The sequence below is a fragment of the Heliangelus exortis genome, chromosome 12 (assembly GCF_036169615.1).
Source record: "Heliangelus exortis chromosome 12, bHelExo1.hap1, whole genome shotgun sequence".
NCBI classification, from domain to species: Eukaryota; Metazoa; Chordata; class Aves; order Apodiformes; family Trochilidae; genus Heliangelus; species Heliangelus exortis.
The window spans coordinates 19,777,280-19,804,650 of record NC_092433.1 but is presented as its reverse complement, the minus strand read 5'-3'; the positions used below and the strand labels follow the sequence as shown (position 1 = coordinate 19,804,650).

The window sequence follows — 27,371 nt, the reverse complement described above, 5'->3', positions numbered from 1 at the left end:
CCCAGTTCCTGTCACTCATAGCATCTTGGTCTGCAGCCTTTCCTTTATTCAATTATTTGACAGCAATAAAAATGGTTGGGTTTTTTGTTTTTGTTTTTTTTCCTATCAATATTTGCTTAATATATTGCAAAATTTTCAACCTGATGATGCTGTGCTACTTATGCTTTCAAAAAGATTGTATTTTGCTTTTTCCTGTGGGCATTGTTGAGAAAAATGTGTCACGAGAATTGAAGTCCCTTATCTTCCTGCTTCATAACTTCACTTAAATTTGAATGAAATCCGTAAGAATATAGATGAATGTTAACTGTATGTGCTGCAGTGGTGAAATAAACCACTTTATGATTATAGAATTGTAATTCCATATGGCATGCAGTTGAACAGAACGCTTTTAAGAGGAGAGGAGCAATATAAAATTGAAAGAATTATGTGCATTTAATGTAGTATTGCACTGTGACAGTAAATCACTCCCCCTTGTCAAATTATGTGAACAAATTTATGAGGATGTGCATATCTGGAGCAATTAATAAGCCATCCTGTGTAGAACTAAGATATCTAGCTTTGCACTCTAACCTTTTAAATGCAATTTATCTCAAATGCATCATTCTTGAAACTTTCTAAATGTTCCTTCTAAAAGAAAATTTAGGAAGAAAAATTACAGTCTTACTAAAAAACAGTTTACGCAGCATTCCAGTTGCTTAGAATTTAGTTACCCTTCAAAACTATTAATTTTTAGTAATCTTTCAATTTTTATCATTATGTTCTCTGCAACTCTATTTCTGCATTTTTGTGAAATGAAAGTTTTCAAGTACCTTGCAGTCTTTCTGAACACTTTACAGTCAGGTGCAATCCAAGTAACTGGGAGCCATGAGAAATGGCCTGATTCTGTACCCTTACATGTGCAAGTCTCCTGTAAGTGGCAGTGGGATCTCTATTCATACCCTGGCCACTAGTTTCTCCTCAGAAGCCCTTGAAGTTTCTCTCTGCAAGTTCTTCTTAAATGTCCACTGTAGACTGATGTGGTCAAATGATGCCTGCAGCAGAAAAAAAGGGAATAACAAAGGAAGAGTTGGAACTAAGGTGTACCTGAGAAAGTAAAAATTCGTTTTCTGGCCTGAACTTAAAAAATATGAACAATTTGTCTAGGTGTCATTTTGCTTTTGGTGGCTACATTTGTGATACTGCTTTCCCCTTCACAGTCCTTCCTGAAACAGGTAACTGGATTGATAGAGGGTTCAGAAATTACTACTTTTACTGAGTGTCTAGCTAGAGAAACAGTTTTCCATAGAAAGCTTTGGGGGTATACACAGACAAATTAATTGCTCTTTATCTGTGAAGAAGCTGAAACCACCCTCATCAGCATCATATTTGTGAGTATCATTAGCTGTCCTCTGCTCTGTGCTGAGCTACTTGCCCTTTCCTACTTCTGGGGAGTAGGGACTGCAGCTACCAGTATGGTTGGGAAGAAGAGGGATTATTTAAGGACAGCAATGTTGGTATGAAACATCTGCAACACTATGTGAAAGGGACATGTTTTGAATGTGGTTTTATGTCATCTCCAGTCTGCTGTCATTCTTGTTTGTTGTAACACTGACTGCTCTGAAGTGCTCATCTGTATAAAACGAGTGGCCTCCACTGGGGTTGTGTCTGTGACATAGACAGAAAGGGCACTGTTCAGGAGCTGAACAGCAAGATCACCTGGTGTACCAGTGCATCTGTAAGGGTAAACCAATCCTTCCCTTGCACCAGGCTACCCATGTTCTCTTCTCTACAGAGGCTGCTTCCTCAGGGATGTGACAGACCTTCTGCTAATTAGCTTGTCAGACTCAGTGAAGGGAAGGAATAGCCACTGTTTCTCAAGCAAGTCCTTTGCTTAGCTTGCTGTGTGGTCACACTTTTGCTGTCTGTCTTCAGTCCGAGCTTGAATCTCTTCCCTGGAGAGGGCTTTACTGGGGTAAGTAGGTGTTTGAAGAACTTATATGGGTTAGGTTGAAAGCAGAAAGAGTTCTTTGCTTCCTTCCAAGCTCTGGCAATACCATGGCTTAAGAGTTCCCCATGGGTGTTCTCCAGTTCTATTAAGGATTGCACAGAAGGTATTTCTAGACATACAAATCAAATCTAAAAGTACAAATGTGAAGATCCCAGTGTTACGCCAGGGAGCCTCCATGTAGGAAGTTATCTTTTTAGTCATCTATCACTGAACATCATTAATCCTGTCTTTGACTCTAACCTCCAGGATGTGTATCCTTTGCATGCAGCCTGCATCACAAACTGCTGAGTAGGCAAAGGTGAAGGAGTGAATTCTGTTCCTATCTGAATCATAGCTCAGCTGCTGAGGAAATAGTCTGCTCTGATTTTCACTTAGCACTAGCTGGGTTTAATGCCATTTGACTCTTTTGTTTTAATGAGTTTGGAGAAGCAAAGCTTCTCATCAGTGACACAGGAGTTACCATCTTCCTCAGCAGTATTATTTAACTGGCAGCATCTACAAACTAGTAGCTGACTAAGGTATTCTTAGGGTATTGCATATAACAACAGTATTTCCTGAATAAGACGTTTTCAGTTGTGGCTTGCTTTTTCACCTTTCCTCCCAAGTTCCTTAAGTATTTCTCAATTTATGGTTATTTCTGTTATTGTATGGCTGAGATTGGATTACATCCATTCATCACTGAAGTCAAATAACAAGGAAGAGGTAGAAGACCTTTACTTATCAAAGCTGCAGGTAAGGTGCTTGCCTTCTCAGAGGGCAAACTACGAGCTAATCTGAACCTGGTGGATTTAAAGGCTGTAATTAGTTTTCATGTCCACATATTTTTTTTAGTCTTGGAAGTGAAAATGTATTGGCTGCAGCTAGTATTCCTGGTGCCATGACTACTAAGAATATGCAGTTTTGATAGAGATAAGGATGTTTCTAGCATCAGTTTAGGAACGGTTTTAAAAAATAAACAACCCAATCAAGCAAACCAGAGAAACTTTGATCTGTATCATGTTTTATGATCTTCTTTAAGGGAAGGGAAGCAGACTGACTGTTCAATCCCAGCCTTAGTGTAGACCACCTAGTATAATAAGGTCTTCTGTTCCAGAGTGCAAAGTGATATCATAGTGTAATACAGATTAGCTGCTTAATTATTTGTACCAACATATTTACTGATCATTCTTACTGTTCTTGCTGGTAATTTTGGCATGTTTAATAAGGTGATGAGTACTGAAGGGAAGGCTGAAGTTCTTTCTTGTCTAAGAAGCTGTGTGGTATTGTTGTGGGCTAGTAAACCCTGACAACATGATGTGAAATGTGGAGAAAGTGAAAAACAATCTTGCTTTCAAAGAGTTGTTGGTGACCTTTAAATTAGGGCTGGGAGTCTCATCATAAACTGCAACTGCAGGATACATGACTTACTTCCCTTTCCTTCTGAACTGAAAGGTTGTTTTCACTGAAATTACCACTTATTACAGAAAGGTCAAATTTGTATAACTGCATCTCCAGTAAGCAGACAGTGACCTTGTTTACCTCAGCACACTCTTTGCCACTTCATAGTTCTATGGCTTTTTTCTAAAGATCATGCTGTTGTCATTCTTTTGTAATGTGTGTCAGGAAGACCCATTTAATGGGCTAGACTTTCAACTGCTGCAGATTGTTCCTGTTTATTTAAGTGGAATAATGGTATATTACACTGGTGCAAGGTTTGGTGCATTGTAAGAGCTGTTATTCAGGTGCTTGTTGCCCATTAGAAAGCTGTGCTTCCCGGGTGTTGGGGCTGCCAAGGCTTTCTGTGTCATATACTCTACAGTAACTTAAGTCTGAGTTGTACAGTTCAGTTGAGGACTTGCACGTAGTTACAGAAATTATGGTTAACGTTTATAATCCCCTGTAAATGCCACTGGATTTCCCTGTGACTAAGTTACTGAATTGTTTAGGGAATTACTCTTAGTCTAGATTTTATAGCTGTGAGTTAGATATGTGAAGAGCCTCTTTCCCAAGGCTTGGTAAAGGTATTTGGAAATTCAGCTTGATGGACACAAAAGGTTCCTTTCTCCAGGGTCCTCACTTCCCACTGGAAGGAGATCTTTCCTGAAGAATCCCAGTATGAGTCACTCTTTTTCCCAGTTTAGGTGGGCTGGCTGTATGTGCACATTCTCCCTCTGTAAGATCTCTGTTAAAAGACATACTGATGTTGAGGGAGATGTGTTTCAATCCTTGTTTTGTGCAAATAAAAAAAAATTCATCCCCTGGAACATTCTGGACTGTGTACATGTAGAGGAGGAAGTGGTCTGCCATATACAGATGGCATTATTCTGTACTCCCATCTTTGTCTTTTCTCTGTGCATTAAATTATATTATTTATAATTTTATATATTTGCAAGGACCAAGAACATAAAGCCATGTTTTTGCCCACAACTCTGCTAGCATTATGACACTGTCTTAATCAAGTGGATAAATCTTGAATTCAGGACCGTGGTTATGGCTATAAAAATTAGTCAGGCTTTTGTGGGAAAAAAAAATATATAGGCCATGTTTAAACTCTTAACAATTGGTTTTCTAGGTGTGTCTAACACTAAGTACAAGTCTTGAGAGTCAGGGAAATAGACTTGATATAGACTAAACTCTTCATCTAGAGCTTCAATCCGTTTTTATTTGGCTAGTAAGAGAAATATATATAGGTTTTTAAATATCTTCTAATGTCTTTTTAATGTCAATTTATTCCTGTGTTTGTATAGAACTTAAATTGTTATCTAAATACCTGACAAGAGATGGCAGTGCAGTGCTGCTCAACGTGCTGGAGGAGCTTGTAGGGAAACCTGGTGGCTAGAACAAAACAGCCTTCTTCCCCGAGGTTTTTGCAGGCAGAGCAGAGGGACGTTATTTGTCAGCTTGCTTCCTACATGCTTTGAGTTGAGAAAGTAAGCAGAAATGAAAACGACTGCCTGCTTCGGAGTGCTCTGTTCAGCTCTGGAAAGTAACACTTTCTTCCTGCATGCAGAGTAGCTTTCTATACTGTGTAATGATTTCTCATTCTCTCTCCAAGAGAAATCCAAAGGTAATCTCCCTGTTTGTTAGGATGATACTTCCGTAATCAATAGCACTTTGTCAGGACAGTTTCCTGATATTCAGTCTAAGTTTTCTGTTTCTCAATACAGTCTAATGCTGCTAGCTAATATGTCTCTTACTAGAATAAATATTTCATACTCTTATTCCTATTTAATAGCTATTAATAATTTGTATTTTGAGTGATGGTGAAGTTTTTTACCTAATACACATCTTGTTTAGTTTTTCATTGCTTTCCCTCATTGGTCTAAAAGATGAAGGACTCACCTTTGTAATAAGTGAACAAAACTATAACCATTTGAAAAATAAACCTAAAGTCATATGTCCTTCATGGTGTTGGCATTGGTGTTACTGGTACAGAGCCATGATTGCAATCATCATCTCAGTGGTTGTGTGCCTCAGCTCAGCTACACTGCAGATGGCTGGTAGAGAGTCCAAAAACTGATTCTTGGCCAAAAAGATACAAAAGTGGAAAGCTAAATTCTGAACAGAAGTTCAGAGAGGACCAAACCTTTGTGTCAACAAGACCATAGCAGCTTCCATGTGCTGTGCTTTTCTTTTGTAACTGCAGCGGGAGATCTTGGAGGGCTCTACAAAAGAGGTGAGCGAAGGACTGATGAGTGAGGTCCAGAGGACAAGTGACTCATCAAAGCTTGCCTAGCAGGATGTGGCATGGGGCTTGGGTCTTCTGAAGCCTGTCCAGTCTTCTGGCCAAACTGCCAGAGCTAAAGCAGAGTAATCAAGCTGGTTGCTGCCATGGTTCTCTTTACCCCGGGACTCCAGCAATTTATTTTTTCTCTCTCTGTCCTAGCCAAGCACCAGCAAAGGCAGTGGGAGTCCTTCCATTGACATCAGCAGGCTTTTGATTAGGCTTGGTTTTGCAGAGAAGGGAACATAATCTTCAGCATTATGCATCTTTGTAATTCTTGTGGTGTTCAGGGGATTTTAGATCAAATATTGACTAAATTCTTGCCTCTTGGACATGATGGACTGTGTCTGGTGCCAAAAAAGCATGCTGAGGCTGTTGTGTCTTACCACATGGAAACTTGTATACAATGGCCAATCTGTGTTCCCACTCGGGCAAAATAAACTGTTGCTTAGCATTCAGAATCTTCCCTGCTCAGGATTATCTACACATATGCCAGTATTGCAGCATCTGAATAATTTGTGTGGGGTAGAATAGAGAGGGAAAGCCCTTTGTTAATAATGTCTGTACAGTAATAACTGAAATGGTTTGGATTATTATAGTTGACCAGATTTTGAACACTTGAACTACCCATTAGTTTTCTCCTGAGTTGACAAACTCACAAACCAGTGGCCATGGAATGCTAATAAATAAAGTGCATTATTATTTACATCACAAATTTGTTTTGATAGCTGACTATTAAGAGACATAAGAATAAAGGAAGAGAAGTAGTTGCTGATAAGAAATCTGAATGCAATTACCAAGGTATTTTGCCATTTGTCAGCATTGTATTCAAAGTGTTTGGGCTTTGTTTTTCCCTCACACCCTCTCTGGTCATTCTGAAAAGCACTTTGTATTTTATTCTCTTCTATATATTCTTGTGGAGTGCACTGCAATAGCTGGAATTAACTTTGTGTTTTTGATGCACTTCTTCTTTAAAGGGCTTCCAACATGAGTATGTTAATCTGTATTTTCCAGATATGCTCAGAATATATTTGGTGGTTCTTAGGGATCTGTCCTTCTCACTTCAAAATTTTTCACTGCAGACAGCAGTTAAGGGTTAAAAAAAAAATCACTTGACCTAGTTAGGGAAATAAAGATTGTAAAATGTACACTGGCAGAGATTCTCCTTGCTGGAACTATGTATTTTGATTCCTGATTGGCTTTGTCTTTCCATCTGTTCATCTCATCTACAGCTCTTCCACTGTGTCTCACCGAAGTCTGCTCAGAAGCTGGTAATTACTGGTACGCTTTGTGTGCCAGACTGTTTTGGGACTGGCTGCTGCCTTGTTTCTACTGTACTGATCTGCCTTTGTTCCCCTGACTCAGATCTGCTTCCCTCTGTTCCTCTCTCTGACAGACGCTTTCCTTCCAGTGAAAAAACTGACAAGATTTTTTAGAAAGTTAGAAAACTTGAAATACTGTTTTTTGCATAGGATCTACTTCTTCATGTGCCTTTTATCTGAGTTTGCTTTTGCCTTCTGCCTTCACTGTGTCATTTCAGAATTTTGTTTCCTGCAGTTCTGTCACGTAATCTCAGTGTGATTTAGGTTGTTTTCTGTTCTGGTTGAAATATCTTTTCTTTCATCACTGTGAATAATTAGCTGAGCAGTCCTTTGAGCTGTGTATTTTAAATATTCCCCTTCCTTGGTTTCTTCCTCCTGCCATTGTGGGAGGCAATTTGATGGAATTTTATGCTGGTATAAATGCAGAGCAGATCCAACAGAAATCAGTGTGTTATGCTGGATTACCTACTGTAAAAGAGATCAGAATCTGCTGGCTTTCTTTTCCTAAAGCCATCACAAGGCAGCTGCCCTTAAGTGTTATTCTCAGAGTGCTTTGTAATTTTGATTTTTGAGTGAAGATGCTGGTGTTCCAGGAGTGGTCTGTTTTGAGGAGGTATTTTCAAAGTGACTCTGGGATATAAACAGATACACAAACCTGTGATCAAGAAATGCACTTGTGTTTTTTTCTGATGGCTTGCATTTTAATTGCATTCACCTGAGAAGGATGTTAAAAGAATTCAACTAAGTAGTTCAGTTCCAAGATTCAGTTCCGTTCCCCCTTCTCACGTGCCCACTTTCTGTTATTTTCCCAGTGGTTTTGGAAACTTAATTAATTCTAAATAAATTTTTATATCACACTCGGCACACTGTACTATTGACAATATAAAAAAAGCAGACAAATGCATGCGAAGAAGGTGATAAAAAGCATGCATACAGGGGCTGCAGTGGGGAGTTCCTTTTTGCATTTCTAACATCATATATAGCAAAAACCAGCAGTTCCAGATGCTTTCAGTTCTAATATCCCTAGTCATTAGCCACAAATTAAACTCAACAACTCTGCACTTCCTAATGCTTCCAGGCCCAGGAATCCAGGGTGTGCTTGGGGGGTCAGGCTGGCGTGCAGATCCTGGCTCCTCTCTTTGGCTCCTTCTCTGCTCTCTGGATTGCAGGGTGCATGGTCTGCAGAGATCTCCTGGAGTGAAAAACAGCCAAGGAGTGGAGCAGGGCCAGGGCTGATGGGTTTTTGCCCATTTGGACATTGCTTTGTGTTCCCTGCACTTAAATGTTCTTTGGCCTTACAGAGCCACTTCTCAGGGTGCTCGCTGCCAAGGGGGATTCTACACTTGGTATTTATTTCTGAAGAAAGTGTCTTGTCTGGAAAATATAATACAGCAAAATGCAGCTCTTCTTCAAGGGAAACCAGAGGGATTTTGGGAGACCAGGGCAGAGGAGCAATGGAACTTCTCTGGCTTTCAAAGCTAAATGGGATCTCTGGATACCTAAGGTATTACAGCTAAATTTTAGGTAGGGACGAGTGATACTGTTTATCTTTATTCCTGGGGTCACAGTTTAAGATTCCTCAGGGGAACTGGTACAACCTGCCTCTTTGTAATCAAACTGCTGAACCTGCATTTTTATGTTTAGTATCTCATGTATTTTGCATGCGAAGTGGAAAGAACTGTATTTCTATAATATGAGTGCTTCCTATTTTTGTACCAAGCAGGCAGATTGTAAATTTAGAAATTACAAATGGTTGTTGGACCAGTTTAAATTGTTATTACTTGCCTCTATAAAAAAAGTGAAGAATGGATCTTAGGTGTGGTTTTGTTTCACTTAATTTGGTATGGCACTTGAAAACTCTAGTAGGCCATTATGTCTTTGAAGTGAAGGGAGTTTTTGGTGCAGAGCAGTTGTAGTTCCATATTACAGGAAGCCACAGAACCATGGGGAAGGCTGGGAAGCAGTACCAGCATTTAGTTCCTCCTCCAGCAGAAGTTCTTAACTAACACCCCCTCATTGTTTGGGTGTTTTCTATGGTGTGTGCTTTTAGATGCAGTATCCTGAAGCAGATACCCACATCTTTTAAGCTGGGTCTGTTGGAGGTGACTTAAACAGAGTAAAATGGTGGGGTCTGCAGGTCAGTGACAGAGTATTTTACTCTTCTTTGATTTGGTAGAAGAAATGACCTCTGTTGTTGCTGTTCTTCCAGTCCATGAGTAGTGTTGCTTCAAAGGCTGTGACACAGCCCTTTCTCTGGTGTTTTGCCTCCCTTATGCCTTTAAGAGGAGAAGGAAAATCACCATCTGAAAACCTGCTGAGCAGAATGTTCTTTAAATTGCCATTCCAGTGGCTGTAAAGGAAAAAGACCCTAAGGTGACCTACGGTTGTTTGCTCCCTTCTTGTACAACTTAGTGAAGCTGCCGGTTGTGTGATGTTTGAGTAGCAGTAACAGCAAGGTCCCGCGGTTTTCATGGAAAAGCAGAATAAGTACAAGAGAGTGAGTATGTAACAGAAAAGTCAGGGCTTTCAAAGTGTGATCTAGGCTGTTTGTAAGAAAATTCTAATGGACTCCAATTCTAAAGATGTTCTTGACAAGTTGTACAGGTATATTCTAGGACAGAGGTGTTTGCGTAAGCGTAAGTTACTAAAATGACTGAAAAGAAAACTGGTAAAAGCAAGCTTTAAAGGTTGGATACTCTAAAAAATGACAACCTAGACTTGAGGGGAAAAAATACAACCGTGGCATTGACTTTCTTTGTGGAGAGGTGTCTGATTTTTCTCAAATAATTAGCAAGATCTAAATATATAATTTCAAAGAAATGTGCAAATATGTTCTGACAAACATTATTATCTGGAGGCATTCTTTTTATCTGCAGGCATTGTATCATGTGCATCCATGGTTATTTATCTCCCACAAGGGTAAAAGACAGCCTGTTACTAGGTATTGTGTTTTACCTCTGGCTAAAACTGTGCTATGGTTGAAATAGTTTTCCTGCATAATCTATCCTGGGAAATGGTCAATAACTAAACCAGAGTAAAAGTTAATTAGCAACCAGTTGGTAATGCTGTTAAAGTATCCCCAGGGGTGAGAAGAGGCATACAAGATATGAAGGAGGTAAGAAGAAAACACTTTTCAATAGGCCTGTGTGTGTGTGAAAGGGAAGATCACAGTTTCTGTACATAAAATAAGGCAAAAGATTGTAATTCAGCCATTCACACCGTTATGCTGAAACTTTATGTAGTTAAAACCCCAAATCAGGTAAACTGTTGTTTACTCATCCTGCATGATGAGCTGTGGGTGTATTTTATCACTGCATTTCTTGAGTGTGCAGTTCTTACCAGTCTGCTGATACCTGATAATGGGCAGGATGAAAATACATACTTGTTCTCTCTTTTTATATTCATATCTGGTTTATTGCAGAAGGCAAAGATCATGTAATATTGGTTCCAGGCAATGTCTTTTTTTTAAGAACAGTAGTTCTTCATCTTGCTGAAGGAGAGGGTTTGGTATATCAGTGACCATTCCTTCTTTTGCCTTCACAGTCTTGACAAACACCAGGATTTATTATATACATGGTGAGTTGTGAATTCCAAACCCTGGTGATGGTTCACACAAAGATCCTCTATATCATGCAGCATGATTGATTTTCTTCAACTGCTATTGTGAGCGTCTGAGGAAAATCCTAAATCCTACTGAAGTATTTTTCTCAGTTTCTTTTGCCAGGAGTCCCTGCAGCACACAAAGGCATCACCTTTTCTGTAAGGGAATGTTGTGTTATTTTGATTTGGCACTGGCAGGGACATCCATGAGCTGGCTTTAGGCTGGCCAGCACAGGTCCTGCTGCAGCGTGGCCATGGTAACAGCAAGCTCAGGGCAGACTGACTGCCTGCATCTCAGCCAGATTCAGCTCAGAAATCAGGAATAGCCAAGCCAGCTGGTTTAGAATCAGCCCAGTAGAGATACAGTCTAAATAACTGTGATGGAAGATAGCACACTGAGATGCCAGCTGTGATCCTGTGGGAAGATTTGTGTGTTTTACCAAGTTCAAATAATATCACTTCCTTGGTACAGCATTTTGGTGGCTTCTTGGCTGTTGGCATTTTTATTTTTACCAGCAGCAGAAAGGTGGGGATATGGGCAAGGCCTGGTCTCTGAGATACTTAAGTTCCTTCCTGATGTGCTTTCTAGTATGAGTTTCATTTAACTGCTTAAGAAAGGTGCTTGAATATTGCTTGGCCTACATAAAAATAGCCCCATTCTGTCAGGTAGTCTGTATTTGAATAAGCCTTGTGCTAAGAGTATGTGTGTTTCACTGCCTAGCAGAGGTGACCTATGAGACTTGTGGGTAATAATTCATACTCTATAATAATGAGTTTTATCTAACTCTTCTTGCTGCTTTCCATCTGCATTAGGTTTTTCACTAAGTAAAAATTAAGTTGTGTTTTTTTGTTTTTTTGTTATAGATCAGAGTTCAAATTCTACTTGTTGGCATAAAGGACAAACATTTGCAGTGTTTGAGAGACATGAGACCTGCCATGGGATTGGAGAGGTGAATGCTACTGCTGCCCCTTCCAGGGAAAATTGAGGAACTAAGGCCCTACTGAACGTGAGTAAGAGTACTGAACTTAATCTTAAACATGGAGGTGGGTCCTCCTTCAGGCAACGGGCTCAGTAGGCAATTGCAGTCTTAGCTTGGTGTATATTGGCAGCCTTCAAGGAAAGGTAGATGTCTCATTGCTGCAGCTCCAGTTAGATGAGACACACTGAAACATCAAAGACATTTTTATCTGTACACTCTGCAGAACAGTGCTGCTGCCTTAATTGTACAAGGTGAAACACAAAGCTCTGGAGACAGGGGTGCTGGAACAGGCTGTCCCTGTGGGTAGCTCTTTCAGAGTTCTTCTGGAAAGGCTGAGCACTGCCAGGGCCTGAGGGACAAGGAGACAGTGACCTGGGGAACACTGGAGCTGTGGTTTGCTCATGTAGGAATTTCTAGGAGACCTGGAAAGCATGTTCATGTTAGGAAAGACAGGAGGTAAAGGGGAGAACTCATTTCATTGTGATCCGTTGCTGTTGTGGCAGTGTTTGGGTTAAAAGGTCCCATCTTTTAAAGAATCTTTTTTTTCCTTCTTTTTGATTGAAGCAAGTTTGATCTTCAAAAATCAGGGTAGAGCTTGGATAGCTGGTGAAGTGGAGGTACATGCTGGGGACCAGCTGGCCTGCTGGCAGACCTAGTGGAGTATGTTTTGATGCTTTTGATTTTAGTTGGCTGTCTACTTCAGTGTTTTTGTGACAAGCAGAAAAGTAGATGTTGGAAGTGTTGCATACAAGAGATGTGTGTTCTTTGTGGGTAACAGTGTCATCTTCAGTGGGAGTCTGGAAATTCATTATTGAGACTCATGGTACACCATGATGATGAGTAGGTTCTACTGTGATGTTTCAGAAGCTAAAATGCATAGTCTCAAGAGTCCTTGTAATGTTCTTTTTGGGGTTATGGGGATCCCTTTCTATGTTTGCTAAATTACTTCAGTATGGATAGTTCACAGCTAAGCCCCAGCCTGAGCTTTGGACCATGTTTCATCTTCTCCCTGGGGAGGCAAAGCATAATACATTACTGAATTACCTTTTCAGTCTTCAGGTCCTCAGGTTTTGTCTTCTATGGAAACTCATGTTGTGAAATATACAATAAAAAAGAATTTTATTTATGATAATACATTTCTAGCATTCCAAATACCAAGGGAGAGATTATTAAGCTTGCTTTTCTTCACTGTTAACTAATCTCACCACCTTTTTAGAATCATTATCTTAGGAGCATGAGGTAACTGTTGTTTTTATTAGTTGCTGGCAGATGGTGACCATGTAATGAATGTGGATGTAGTGACAATTCAAAATCACAGTAGTTCAAGAGAGAATTTTGGTCCCTGGAGAGTGGAAGTGGGCCTGCTCAGCATCTGTGAGAGAAACTTCTGATAACCTTAGGAAATTCTTTCAGCCAGGAAACCACTGGGTGATGAAAATTGACTATTCTTCTGTATTAGATATTGCAAGTATAGGGTGGTTCTTGAGATTGGTTGTGCTGAATGCACTGAAGAAAAGCTATTTTAATTCTTTGCATAGTGATGGATGTTGCTTTCCTTGGCAAGAAAGCACAGAAATCAGAATGTTGTATCTGTACCCGTTTCCTTTCACTGAAAATTAGTGTTGATTCATATGTATTTGTACCTTCTGTATGACTGTTTTTCCTTTGAATTCTGAGTCAAGATCTTTCAGTGTATAAGTTTAACTTGTTTTTAAACACATGTCCAGCCCTAATATTGGGGAACCTATCATCATTTGGAAGAGCATCACTGTCTACTGCTGCTTCTTGCTTTGTATACACTGTTCATTTGACATTTTTTCCTAGTCTCTGGATTATGTTGAATGCCTTTTTGTGGCTTTGTTCTTTGGAACAGGATATTGTACCAGACAAATTCTGTGTGTAATGAAGGAATTGGACTTGATGGATCCCTCTCTAGTGTCTGGCTAAGAAATCTCTCAAGAACAGACTTTTTCTTGAACATTTTTCTGCCTTGTGTTTAGTAACAAATTGTTGAGATTCCGTTCAAATGGTATTTAGATCAAATTTGAATTAAATTTGCTGTGATTTTTCTCTTAGCCAGATGGCCATAGATATTTTCCAAAAAATATTTCTGTTAGTAGACTTTAATTTATTATTACTTTTCTGTAACGTGGAGAAAGGTATGCATTATACCTGCTGTGCAGTCTTTCTCAACTCAGTCTTTCTCTCAATTCTCAGTTGGAGAAATGAAGATGGAGGTGAGCATTTCTCCTTCCAGCTTCTCTGTGCTTCACAGAACTTATGTTCTTGAGAAGGGAAATTTTTTATTTATCAGGGATAAAGATCAGTATATATTTCCTTCAGAGTTATAACCTGGGAGCTGCTCTGTACTTTTTCTTGAGTGGTAGTGTGTTTTTTCTTGGTATAATACTGATTTGCAGCAACTTCTGCACACGTCCTGGGAGTCAAATATCCTGTATCTACAGGATGGGGCAGGATTATATTATGGTTTGGGAGAGTTATGGTAATTGGATGCCAATTCCACTTCCGAGGATTTGTCTGTGTTGCTGGACAGGTCACAGTAGCTACTTTCTTTGCCTATAGAAAGTAACATAGAGTTGGGTTTCTAGAGTGCTTTAAGGTACTTTGAGAGCAGCAATGTTTTCTGCAAGGCAGCATTATGGTCATTAAAGAAGAAAGATTATAATCTTGAAAATACTCAGCTAGAAATATAATTGAAAATAAAACCTTAGTATGTTGATTCAGAGAATTTTTGCTTAGTCTAGTGACTCCATTAGTTTAAAGACCATTTCCATGTACCCAGCAAAGATTATGCCCCCAGAGCAGATGTAGAGGTTGGAGTCCCGCTGAGGTGAATCATCTCTTCAGAGCCTGAGTTTGCTGGCAACAAAAAGAAGGAAACAGCTGGAGAAAGCTGAGAGAGGATTTTGGGGGTAGGCTTCCTATAGATTATTCTCCTAATTGCTGCAGCTGAGCACACAAGAATAAAGGCAGAAGTGGGGGGAGGTATATTTATGAAAAATGTGTCCTTTCTGTTAGCTGATTGTTGGCCTTCTGACTATTGTGCTGTTAAGGTTGAAGGTTTGCTTCTGAATTTTACAATATAATACAAATATAAAAATATGCATTCTGAATAGCAACCTCTCCTTGCAACATTCCTGTTTCTTGAGGAATACGGTGTTCTAATTGCTGCTAGGTAAGAGAAAAGAGGAAAAAAAAAAAAAAGCAAACCTGGACTCTAGGAGGCTTTTTAAAGATTTTTCAGCTTCCATCCCTTTCAGTGTGATTTGGCCCTAGTTTTTTTTCTCAAATAGCCCAGAGAGCCCTAGCTTTGTCTAGTTTGTGCTTGGCACCTTTAACTCCCCAAAGAAAAGAGGATTAATCAGATCTGGCTTGTTTTCACTGGACACTTAGGAAATAATAAAAGGCACAGGCTGTCTAGATGTAGTTGTAACAGGGACTGAAAGCAGCTTGTAATGATAATTCTCCAGGATGGAGCTAGTGTGATTTATTACCATTGCATTTATGTCTGAAACCAAGTTTTCTGCTCTAGGCTTAGCTCCATTTTGTGTTTTCAGGTGCTCCATATAATGGACTAATGGGCACGTAATATTTGCCATGTTGTGTCAGGGTGTGTGTGTGAAATGATGTCAGTAATACTGGCATTGCCATTTTTGTGTCTGCACACTTACCCACCACTGACAGGGTGAAGCTGCTGAGGGCCTCAAGGGGTTTAGGATCCTGGGATTCACCAGCCATCTTGCCTGTGGGTTGTGACAGATGTCAAAGCAGATGTACCTGCACAGAAATGCAGCTGGGAGGAGAGAACATTGCTCTTCCTGACATGCTGAGCTTGTCCCAACATTACAGCATTTCTCCTGGCTCCTGATGTCATCCGTTCCTGTGGTGTGTACCTGGCAACTCCTGCACTGAGGTGCTGCCAGCTAGAAATTAGAAAAGAAAGAGGAAACAAATAGTAGTTGTACAGAGTAATCATTTTGATGATGCTGTTTAATATAACTTCAGAAAATGACTGCACAGTTAGAATAAATACTAGTGACTCTTGGCCTTGTTCTTTGATATAGCTGAACTAAGTACATGTGTTTTTTTAGCATTGTTTCAGCCTGCTTCCACTAATAAAGCCAGGCTCCTCAAGAGGCACTTCACTGGAGATCTAATACAGACTTCTGGAAATGTATAAGCATGTATAAAATGTATAAAAAATATGTATAAAGCAATAATGCCCTCAAATGCAGGGAAAGTTAAGGGCTATACCGAAGAAAGGAGTTCTAAATCTGAGCGTATTTGGGTTTTTTCCCTTTCTCTCTGCTTTTAGATAATAAAATCATGCAAATTACTTTATGCTTTTTTTAGCATAAGATGCTACCTAAACTATTGGAAAAAAATGAGTAGCATTTTGGGAACCCCTGAGTATTATCTATTCTGCTTTTTACCACTTACTGAAATTTTAATGCCAAAGAACATGATTACCTCTTTTTTTGATGTGTTTTGGAAAAGGTATTTTGCACATACTTCTTGCTACTGCCTCTACAGGAAACCAGTCTTTAACTCTTCATGCTTCCTGAGGAAAAATTTTCCTTTCCATTAAAGCAGTTGCAATTTTAAACCACAGCAGAGGCAAGAAGTGTGGTTTTGTTTGGTTCTTATTTTTAAAGCATCTCCCATGGCTTAAATCCTGTTGGTTAACTCCTCCTCACATGGAGCTGAAATTTACCTACCAAGGAACTGGCAGTATATGCAGGTCCACAAGCATGGGCTGTGATGGAGAAAAGCTGTTTTGCATCTTGTGTTGCTTTTGGGGAATGGAGAGAGATGTGGTCAATCCGTGCCCAAGACCTGTTAGCACAGTTACATGTTAATAAAAGTAAAGTTATGTATTTTAACATTGAAGAAATTTCACTTGCCTTCTGGCATTGTATTTCTGTATGCTGCCTGCCTTCTGAGCAATCTGTTTCTGCTGTGGGCTTCAGTCAAAGGGGATGGAAACTCAGCTGTCTGACTGCAGAGGGCAGCTATGCTGAGCTGGATGTGATTAGCTTTTGAGAGCTGAGATTCTTCTGATGGCAAATTCTCAGGAGGTCTAAAATCCATATAAAAGTTGGTTGCATCTGTGCTCTGTTAGTAAATGTCAGCTCATTGGTTACTTTGGTGTGCCCACAGACATGCTGCTGCTAGCAAAGAATTGTTCTTATTTCCCCTGTGCTTCCCTGCTGTTTTCATTAGGTTTGCAATGGCATTTTCTTCAGCTAGATGATCAGTGTCTAACTGTTTTTATGTTAATGCTTGAGTTCAATTCATTTAAAAAACTGATATGGAACAATATTTCACTTTTTGTAACTGTGGAGGTATTCAGAGAGCCTTTTGTGCTCAAAACAGAGTTAATAACCATGACTAGTTGGGAGGATGCTTGAAAAACTAAGACCTTTAAAAATGTCTTTTCTGCATATGCCAAAGTTCAGTGACAGCACTGTTCATGTCAGGATAGACCATACTAAACCTGAACCAAAGGAAGGTGGCAAAAAGCTCTTGCATAAAGCACTCTGCTTGCCTTTAGACAAAACAGCTCCTGAGTTTGCAGCTATGATGCTCTCAGCCAGGTTAGAAGCACAAAATCCCGAGGAAGACTTAGGAGTTCTTTAGCTGGGACTATGGATCAAAAGAGGAGACAGAGCTGACAGGTTGATCTGAATGTAGAACTCATTTTTTTGGAACTGGTAGAAAAAAAATCAGTTTATCTACCTACTAAGGTGTTTGAAACAGTGAAATGGAGGGGATACATTAATCTTCAAGATAGTTTGGTGGATGATAGTACACTTATCAGTGGTGGTAGGTGCACTGTTCCCAATGTCTTTAGAGGTACGGGTTGTTCAGTAACTGGAAGATCCTTTGAATATTATTATTATTATTGGTGCTCGATAATTCACTTTTAGATGATTGAAATAGGTTAAGGTGATGTTGATAGCTTTTAACTGCCTTCAGTGAACTAGTGAAACTCCCAAAAAAGAAAGTGTGCATGTAGAAAGGGTTGAACCTTGCTGAGGTTCTTCCCTGTAATCAGTCCCCCCAGCAGAGCTGCCTTTTGCTAGGCTTGCTGGCCTTCCTCAGGGTAAGTTATGATATTTGGGCTGTGGGTCTGGGAGATGCTTGAATGGGCTCCATCTGTCAGCAGTGCCTCCTGCCTGGGTTGAGTGATTTGGGGAGAGGTATGGGCTGCTGTGCAAACCTGTCTCGTGGGGTGATCAGGCTTCTTGGAAAATCTGGTTTGGGGAACAGGACGTGGGGTAATACAATTTTGTTCTTCCCTTTGTTCCCAGTACTGCAGACATCATGGGTACATAGCCCTCTTTTCTGCCAGTCTTCATAGCACATTTGCTGTGTATCTTTGGGATTGCTTTGTACAAATAGTTTACTCAGTGCTAAGAGTCCTGTATACACATCATTAATTTCTTCTAGTATGGGATTTGTGCTCAATTCTTTATTTTCCTATGATATCCAATAAATATTCTAAGCACTGTGCTAAAGAGTATTGTACAGAATGAATTTCTCAATCTTTTCTACTGAAGTTGTTCTACTTATTAGGGAAAATTCAGTCTTTGAGAGAGAAGTGAAGGAAAAAAGTGATTATAGCCGGTGGGGTAGAGGACTCCTGGGATGGACAAAGTGATACAGAGAGAGCCTGAATTCTAATTCTGTGTCTTCTGAATATTTATTTATGCAAAAAAAGAACAGGTTCAGTAGGAGAGGCAGAACAAGGTCTTCCTCTCAACTGTTCTGGAGTTCTGCTTTGAAGTAATGGCAGCAGAGCAATTGCAAGTGAAAAGGAGCTGGGAAACCAGAGCGAGCACGGCACTGGAGCATGTTAGTGCTGCAGGGGAGGCAGAGGAGGGGCTGGGAGCTGAGTGCTGCTGGGCTCAGACCCCACTGGGGTGGGATGGGGAGAGCAGCCCTGGTGTTGGTGCTGGTTCTGCCGCAGGTGAAGAGAGAAGCTCCCCTTTCTTGACTGTGCTGAAAGAATTGGGAGCTGCCTCAGGGCAGCATCTTTGAGGCTGTGGCTTTCATGTAGGGACCTGAATTTGCAGTCTTCTGCCTTTCATAGAAACATGGTTTAAAGGTACCTCTGGATGAAATTCTTTGGGCATGACAACAATTGTTCCATTGCAACAAGAATTTCCATTACACACAAATTTTTCATCTGCAGTTATTAGTTTGAATTAAGTGTAAAGACATTTGGTAAACCAAAATAACCCTCTTCTGCTCAGAGGTTGCATTTTTAGAGGAAAAGGGTGCACCAGGATGTTTCTCTTCATGTCTTGCCTTCCGTTGGAGCACTGTGTGTCTGCAGGCAGCAGGTACCCAGGTGCTGTTGTGCCTGTGCTGTGCATCTGCTGCCTTGAGGAGGTGTGGACAGTGTTTGCATGAGCATAGTGCATATGTATATCTGTGCTGAGACAGAAATATAGCAGCCTGAGGTAAAACAACAAACTTTTTAAAAATTCCAAACCCTATTTAGAAGAACCTGCGAGTATTGCCAGATCATCCAAAACCCTAAATCTGTCTCTCATTTAGCTCCAGCCCCCAGGGGGGAAATTGAGACAATTTTATCATCTGTTTATGTAAGCTTTTTTCACTGAAAAGTTAGATTTAGGCAGTGTAGTTATGTCAGATTTATGGGACACTGTTAATGCCGAGAGAATGACCCAGAGGATATAAAGAAACTTCAGCTGAAGAAATATTTTATTTTAGTATCTGGAGGAGTGTACACTGAACAGACACTTGCACCCTCATGCTGGTTAGAGTTACAGCAGCATTATTTCTGGCTGTAGACTTAATGAGGTTGCTTGAGTGCATTTTAAATTCTGTGCCTGTAATTGGATGAAAGTTGTCTGCAAACATCCAAATTAACACTTCCCCACTGGAGCTGGGTCTCTGGTGCTGCTTTGGGGATGGAACTGGTGTGGCTCATTCTTTAGGCTGGACCGGGGTGTGCCTGGTGTCCTGCTCCCTGAGGAGGTGGCAGAGCCCCTTCATGAGCTGTGCACATTTCAGAACAGTGGCTGGTTTTGAAGGCTTTCTGATCTACTGGTAGCAAGTAGTTCCAAAACATCTGTAGTCCTTGCATTACTTTTTATCATTAAGAGAACATAATCTAATTTAGTAATAGAATGCTTGTGAGCTTCAATTGAGGAAAAGGTCCCTGCTTGGTTTTCTGGTCCAGATGTGTCACTGTAATTCAGGAGCTTGCTTGCACCAGTGGGGCTGAATTCTGTCACCTCTCCTCCCAACACCTGGAGCTTGGGAGTCAGCATGAGTTTGATTTGTGAGGTGAAAATCAATTAATCAATTCTTGCCTCAAGTGTGGCTGATGTGTGAGCACTTGTGGATAGTCTCAACAAAAGCTCTTTGTTGTTTCCTGGTGTAAGTGAAATTCACTTCCAGTGTTGTCCTGAGAAGCCTGGCAGGCCCTGGGGGGCAAGCCTGGGGAGAGTGCAAGCAGTGCCCTTGGACTGGGGCAAGGTCTGGAAGAAGTGAGGGAAGTCACTTGAGCTGGGTTTTTGCTGGGTTCCTTGGGAATGTTAGCACTGCTCACTGCTCAGGGATGATGCAAGTTGTGAGTGTGTGACCAGAGGGATGACAGGTATTCCCTTGAGACACCCAGCTCTGTAAGCACTGTGCACACGGGATGTTTAAATGAAATAAAATGAAAGTTGATACTCTAAGTGAGAATGGTGAAGGGTGTGGTGTACTTTGTCAGTCCTGTCTGAGAAACCAGCTGTAATGTTTGGAAGAATTGGGTGTCAGATGGATTTAACTGTCTCCATTAATAGTAGGTTTTGGCACCTCAGGCTGAGAAGAATCTGTACCCAGCTTTCAGAGCCTTGGAAAGTACTCTCGTTTAGAATAAAAGTAAAAACATTTTCTGTCAGTTTTCTCCATCTGATGGCTAGCTCTGTGGATTTTGATGCTAATCTTTTATGCTTTGATCCAGGTGGCTTTTTTTTTTTTAAGTACTGGTAGGTGAGCACCTCCAGTGCTGTGCTGGCTACAGGGCACACGGGCCTGTGCTGTATCCTTTCTGCTCCCTGGTCTCCTCTGTACCCTCTGATTGCTTTCTCTGGGCCCCCTTCTCACATTGGTGGTGTTGCTTGCTTCTTTAGAAACTTGGTATGACTTTTCCCCTCTGTGCACTAAATAATTTTCTTGATTCTACTTAAATCCAGCCTTAGGTATACAAGTATTCCTTTGCTGAGTACTATAAAGAGACCAGAGACCAAAAGAAAGGAAATTTAAAGAACATATATTCTTAATAATTTAAATTTAATACCACAAGAAAAGCTAAAAGAATTCTGAATAATTGACAGTCATAACTACAAAAACCAAACAGCCCAAAGACCAAGTCTGTAACAGTCTGGCACTCATCTTGTTTTTGGAGTTAATAGGAAATCAATAGTAAAATAATAAACAGTAATCCAGGTCACACTCAAGGAGAGTAATGTGATGATAGAAGAGTTAAATGCATTATTTGCCTTGGCACGCAGTATGAGAAAGCTGAGGGAGGCTCCCTCTCAGCTCCTTTTCCTGTGGGAATAGTCTAAGGAACTGTCACAAATTGATGTGTCAGTAGAAGGTGGTAAAAAAAATTGACAGGGACACATGGCAGCATCTTTGGTGAAAAAGGAACTTAAATACAGACTATTAAGTGTAGAGTAACCTGTCATTAAATAAATCTCAGGGTCATGGAGACAAAAAGGACAGCTTTATGTGAAAGAGCAGGAGAGGTGATGTGGGGAACTACAAGTAGGCAAGCATGGCTTCTCTACCAGCACACTAATAGATAATAGTAAAGATTATAAGCCACATGCATAAATAGGTATTGTTTGGAAAATATAAGTTCTGAAGAGAGTCATGTCTGCAAAATCAATCAGATTTGTCTGAAGGAGTTAATGGATATTTGGGTGAGGTGGTCTAGTCAATAGAGTATACATTAATTTTTTTTTCAGAGCACTCTGAGCAAGGTCTCTTGAAAAAATGAATGCTATTTATTTTATAGAGAAAAATGGATTAGTAACTTGCTAGTGTATGGGAAAGAGAAGGAAGAATAAAAGTCTTTATTTGAATTGAGGGGGGTTAGTCCCATTTCCATTAGTCCAAGGGATCCATGATTTGTGCAGGTCAGTGTGTGGCTGGTCAGGCAGAGGAAGGAGTAGTGAAGTGCTAACGTGTGGTCATACTGCTCTATAAACAGCACGTGTAGAGAAGGCTCTTCAGAAATGTGTACAGCTTTTCATACAGAACTTGGCAACTGCTTAGTGAAACTATGAGGTGGTACATTTAAAGTAACCAGAAAGAAGTGGTCTTGCTACCCACAGCCTGTAATCACAGTGTGGAGCTCGTCAGCATGGGATGTGGCAGAGACTTGAACGATAACTATATTAAAAAAACATTTGATAGACTTTTTGAAGGCTGAGTCCACTAGTGAATATTAAACCAAACTGTCTGAGTGCCAGGCTTCAGCTCAGAAGCTCCCCAGCCTTAGGATTTTGCTACCTTTGTCATAAAAATCTGCAGCTGGCTGTTGTCAGACAGCTCTGCTGGATCGGCCTTTTCTCTGACCTGCTGTGTCAGTTCTTAGGTGTTCAATTTAAGACCTGATACTTGCAAAAACATCCTTGAGCATGACAATATTAATTTTGAAGTGCATTTTCTATCAGATTGCGTCGTCAGCTTCAAGCTATTTTTATTTGTGTTTGTTAGCAGGGGGGAAGGGTAAACTGCTTCCCACCACTTTTGAGGGATAAGCATCTCTGAAATTCTTACATGAACACCTTTGTCCTGCTCTCATCAGATGTGTGAGTTTGTTCTACAGGCAGTCATGGTCAGGGCTCACTGTGGTGTCTGTGACCTATGGATACTTCTCTGGAAGGGTTTTCTTATTTGAGCAGAAATTATTTGAACATCCAAAGCACTCCATGTATTTTCACCTGTCCTGGAAGAACAGCAAAATGAGAGGTTTGCTTCTGTTATGAGCAGTTGCACTTTGCACTAGCAAGGCATGTCCCAGCATGTTCTTCTCCTTGACTTTCAACTGATACCTTACAGAGTTGGTCAAGGAACACAAGTGCTCAGCTCAGCACTGTTGGGTAAAGACCTCATGGTTCTGGCTCTGCTGAGTAGCTCCTTTTTCAGTCTGTGTACAGGGAAAGGTGGCAGTGCCACCCTGGCCAGTGGCTCTCTGAACCTTTGTTCTGGGACCTCTAGAATTTTGTGTAGAAAGAGCATTTATGTGCCACTCATGTTATATTGGTGGGATGTAAAAGTACAGAGCTTGGCAGTAAAATAGGGAAAGTAGTAGGAAATAGTGGTGACAAACTGTGTGTCAACATGTGAAAAATGTCTTTTTAGCCACCCACTTGGAATAAAAAACCTAGTTTTATTCCAGTGGGTTAAATATTTTCTGACACAACTACCTTTGGATTTTGGTGGTCTGAGCCTACAAGTAAATAACTAAGCTTGAAGGATGATTCATAGTAATGCACCTGTGGAATTACTCTGTGTTCCAACAAACTTTATTTTGCTTGTATTAAAAAAAAAAAGTGGATAGTTAATCTTGTAATATTTACAGATTTAATGAGCACCTGCTCTAAAGCAGTATGGCTGTGTAAATACATGCAATTAAATTTGGAATTGGGGAGACTTGGTTTAAACAGTTTAGAAACAGAGGAAGTGTTCTCTCTCTCATGACATATTTGTATACAATTACTATGGATAAGCTGTCACCTTTTCTATTCTAGTTCCTTATTAAAATATTCTTTCATTTGCTTAGGGCTAAATACAAATACTGCTTCTTCATGGTAACACACTTCAAAATCAATCCAAGCAAGGGAAAGAAAAAAACTGATGTAACATGCTAAAAATTTGATATTAAACTATTTGGCTAATTTTAGGTTTTTGTTTGTTTTTTTTTTTTTTGTGCCCTAAAAGGCTTATGTTTTACCTGATTTCAGACTTCTCACACAAAGCTAAGCAAGTTTTACCTAGAATAATGTGGAACAGCTTATTTTTAGGTAGAAAAAGTCATTAGCTGTCTCCTGCTGAGACCTTGTATAGAGAAAGCTAAATTATAAGCCACTGAGGTTTAGCATGAAGAAGAGGTAATTTTTTGTTTATTATTTTACTGTTTCCTGCTTCGAGCTCTCAGCCTTGTTAGTTGAATGTGTAACATGACTTGCTTGAGGTGGTTGGGGATGGGACAGGAGCTGAACTGAAAGAAGAAACTTACTAGACTGTATCTTGACAGTTTTGAAAACTGCATTATTTTTCTTGTCTTGCAGAGAGCTATAAGGGTGAGGGCCCTCCTCTCCTGTCCTGTCACTTTGTAGGGAGCAGGAGTATGGCTCCAGTTTCCTATGCTTCATCCGTCCTACAAAGATTTTTGTTTACTTCTGAGCCTAGCCTCTGGCCTAGGAAAAGATCTAGAGTGATACAGCCCATTTTTTAAAAAAATGAAAAATGGAAAAAGTTGTAACTGCATCGCATGCCCTCCAGGGTACAGCATCATGCACTGCAGTAAAGGTTGAGAGAGAAAACAACAGTAACTGAACCAATATTCAGAGCTGCACAAAGACACAGATGTTCAGTCACTGGTATACTGGCTATTTCAAGGTCAGGCTTGTTCCACTGTCACTCATTACATTGAGAATTCTGTCTTTACTTAAGGTTCCTCACTCCTGTCATAGCAGAATTAAAAATCCAGTTATTTATCCTCTGGAGCCTCTTGCATTTGTTGTCATGAGGCTTCAGGGGGGTGTGCAAGTCCTGTCTTGCTTTTATGGAAGTCCCTTTCTGAACTGATGTGAAGGAAAGGGTTATTCTTCTTGTATGGGGCTGGGCAGGGGTGCTCAGGAGGATAAATCTATGAAGAGAACATGAGGATAAATTTGAGAACCTGTTTTCTGTTGGTAGCTGTTGGCATTCAAAGTACAAATAGAGATAGGCATGTAATTGAAAAATCTTATTTTTGAAATCATATTAAATTCAACTCTGTGTACTTCTTGCAAGGAGAATAGGGTAGAAGTGCTGCTGGTATTTCATACATGAAAGAAAGACATGCATATCAAGTTAGAAAAACAGCAAAGCATCGTTTTATGTAGAATTACCAGGTTTTATTTGAATGGAAAACAGTCACTTGTATTCAAAAGGCTTTTTGCTATGACTGAACCTTGTGCAGAAGGGACTATGACAAGGAAATTGTAACACACAAAATATATTTTCATAAACTGAATTCTTGACTTCTTTAACTGTAACCTCAGCATGTACAATATATAATTACAATGCTTTATAAGCATTTCTTAACGAAATACCTTTCTGAGCAGTCACTAGAAAGCTATAATCAGTAATAAAAATGAGGGCATTAGCACTCAGACCACAGTCAAAGCATCATTAAAATGTAAGTTCTAAAGTAGACTACTTTCAATTTGCCTCATTACATGTGCAATTAGGAAAGAAACTATAGAAAAGTGGTGGGATAAGCTGAAGTTTAACAAGCAGCTCTGTCCTTTAGAGTGATCAATGATCACTGTCTCTTCATGGTCCTGAGAGTTACTGTTTTCCATGTCAGTAAAAAACTGTGTTGCTGCATGCAGACAGAGTGAGTGGTTTATCCCCTTCCTTGAGAGAAGGAATGTGCTTCTGGAGGAGCCAGGGAGTAATCCTTGTGCTGGCCAAAGTGAGTAACAACATTCCCTCTGCTCTGGGCAAGTAGGAGCTGGCTTCTTCAATTGACATTGCACATTTTGTTCTGCTAAGATGTGATGTTTATTAAGACAGCACTCTGATTGCAATATGTACAAATGCTGCTATTTTTGTGTAAATTTTGCAATCCATCATTTTGGTTTCATCTGGACAGACACATTAGTGGTGGGTTTGGCACTAATGGGAATCGGCAGGAAAACGTGCTATGAAGCCAGAGCTGTTCTAGCAAGAAGTATTTTTTTTTTCTTTCATATTCACAGGCCCTCTTCAATATTTGGAGTACCACTGTAAATGTCCCACTGTAGATATTTTGATGTTATTTATTGAGCTACCCTGTCTGTGATGCTAAAACAGTGATTCAGGTGTGTAGTACTGACCTGGCACTGGAAACAAAAAACCTGTTAGCTGAAGCTAGCTGGGGGCTGTTACCTCTGCTGGGATTGTGCTTTCCTGGCAATTGCATTATTTAAGGTTGAGGACACAAAACATAGAGCTCTTAAAAATAACTGTCTCTGATCCACAACTTTCTATTTACCTATAGTCAATACCTATAGTAAGAGTGTGTTGTAGACTTTGAAGCTGGAATTTCTGAGCTGATTCTAATAAAAAAATAAGCTTCTGGTCAGATATTACTTAACCTCCATGTTCAGTGTGTTTAGGAGTCTTGAGGCCAAAGAGTGAGTTCTGTGATGGCAGGAGAAGTATTTATTCTTCTCTGGTGTTTAGTAAGTACAGAAAGATAAATCTGTGTTTATGCATTTTTGCACATACTGTGTTACTGGGATTTGCATGGGTTGAGAAACATCTGGAAAAGAGTAGGACAGAGATAACTGTGACATCCAGCAAGTGTTTTGAGGACAGAGCCACGTGGGAAGTGGGACATTAATTAAAAGCTTTACCTGAGATTCAGGAGCTATGAAGAGTAATGAAAATATGGCATGAAATGTTTGTGTTGTTGGTTAAGCTGTCATTACTGAACATGTTGAACATTTGAATTTAGGTTGGAAATTTCATAAATAGAACACAGATCTCATCACAGATCACATCTAACTTTTTGCCAGGCTACAGAAACAAGCCTTGTCTCCCACATCCAACTCTTGGGTATGTTTCCTTGATAGTGACATGAATGCATCAGCTTCCAGCTCACTTCTGCCCAGACTGACCTGCACAACCTGGCTGAGGGTGAGATTTTCTGGGGTGCTTCTCACTGCAGATGTCATCTGTTTGTATCCAGCTGTGCTATGGCTGGGAGCAGCTGAGGAGATCCTATAAACCTTTGCTGAGGTTTGGGGCAGGAGGCAAATGTCAGTGTGTTAATTTGAACTGCAAAAAGGAATTAAAAATGTTAGACAGATAATTGCCAGAGCTGAAATTGGGCTGTAAGGTGGTTCATACTGCTGAGAGAAAAGGCTGGTGGAAGATGGAAATACTTCAGAAATGTTCTCTGTATAATTAAAAAGATGACCTAAGTACATTATTGCAAAGTGATAGAGAAACTTAGGTGATTTTTTTTTTTAGCAGATAACAAGGCAAATTTATTTTTCCAAGTAGTCATATATCTGTGAGATTTTAATCTAGTAATTGTGTTTGTCTGCAGAGTGCAGATGGATGGCAAACTGATCCTGCTTAGCTTGTGATGTCTGTCAGGATTGTGGTATTAGAAGGTATGACTGACGTGCTGGTTTTTCAGGTATTATCTTCAGGCATCCTAGCACCCTGTAACAAAGAAATAGGAGTAACTAAACAGATGTGAGAGTTTGCAAATACAGCATAAATGCCAGCTTGGGAGTACCAAGCAGCTGTACAGTGAGGATATTGTGAGATTTTTTTGCATAGCTCAGTTAAGTATCCAGATATATGTAAATCTTCATGAACTAATGTATTGAGCCTCCTTTATAACCCCTGAAGTACAGAGGGAGGACAGTGAAGAAGGAGCTATTAGAGATGAAGATACCTACTTGGCACAGAAAGGGCTCAATAATTTTGTTTCTTTGCTAAAGGGAAAATAA

The 27,371-nt window shown here is 40.1% G+C and overlaps 1 long non-coding RNA gene across 1 annotated transcript in view; it reads left to right on the top strand.

Moving 5' to 3' along the window:
• The window catches only part of LOC139801711 (uncharacterized), a 131,684-nt gene that overhangs the window by 3,109 nt on the left and 101,204 nt on the right, over positions 1-27,371 (top strand). The window contains exon 3 of the long non-coding RNA XR_011728280.1: positions 11,477-11,619. This is a non-coding gene — a long non-coding RNA (uncharacterized lncRNA). The remainder of the gene's footprint in view (positions 1-11,476; positions 11,620-27,371) is intronic.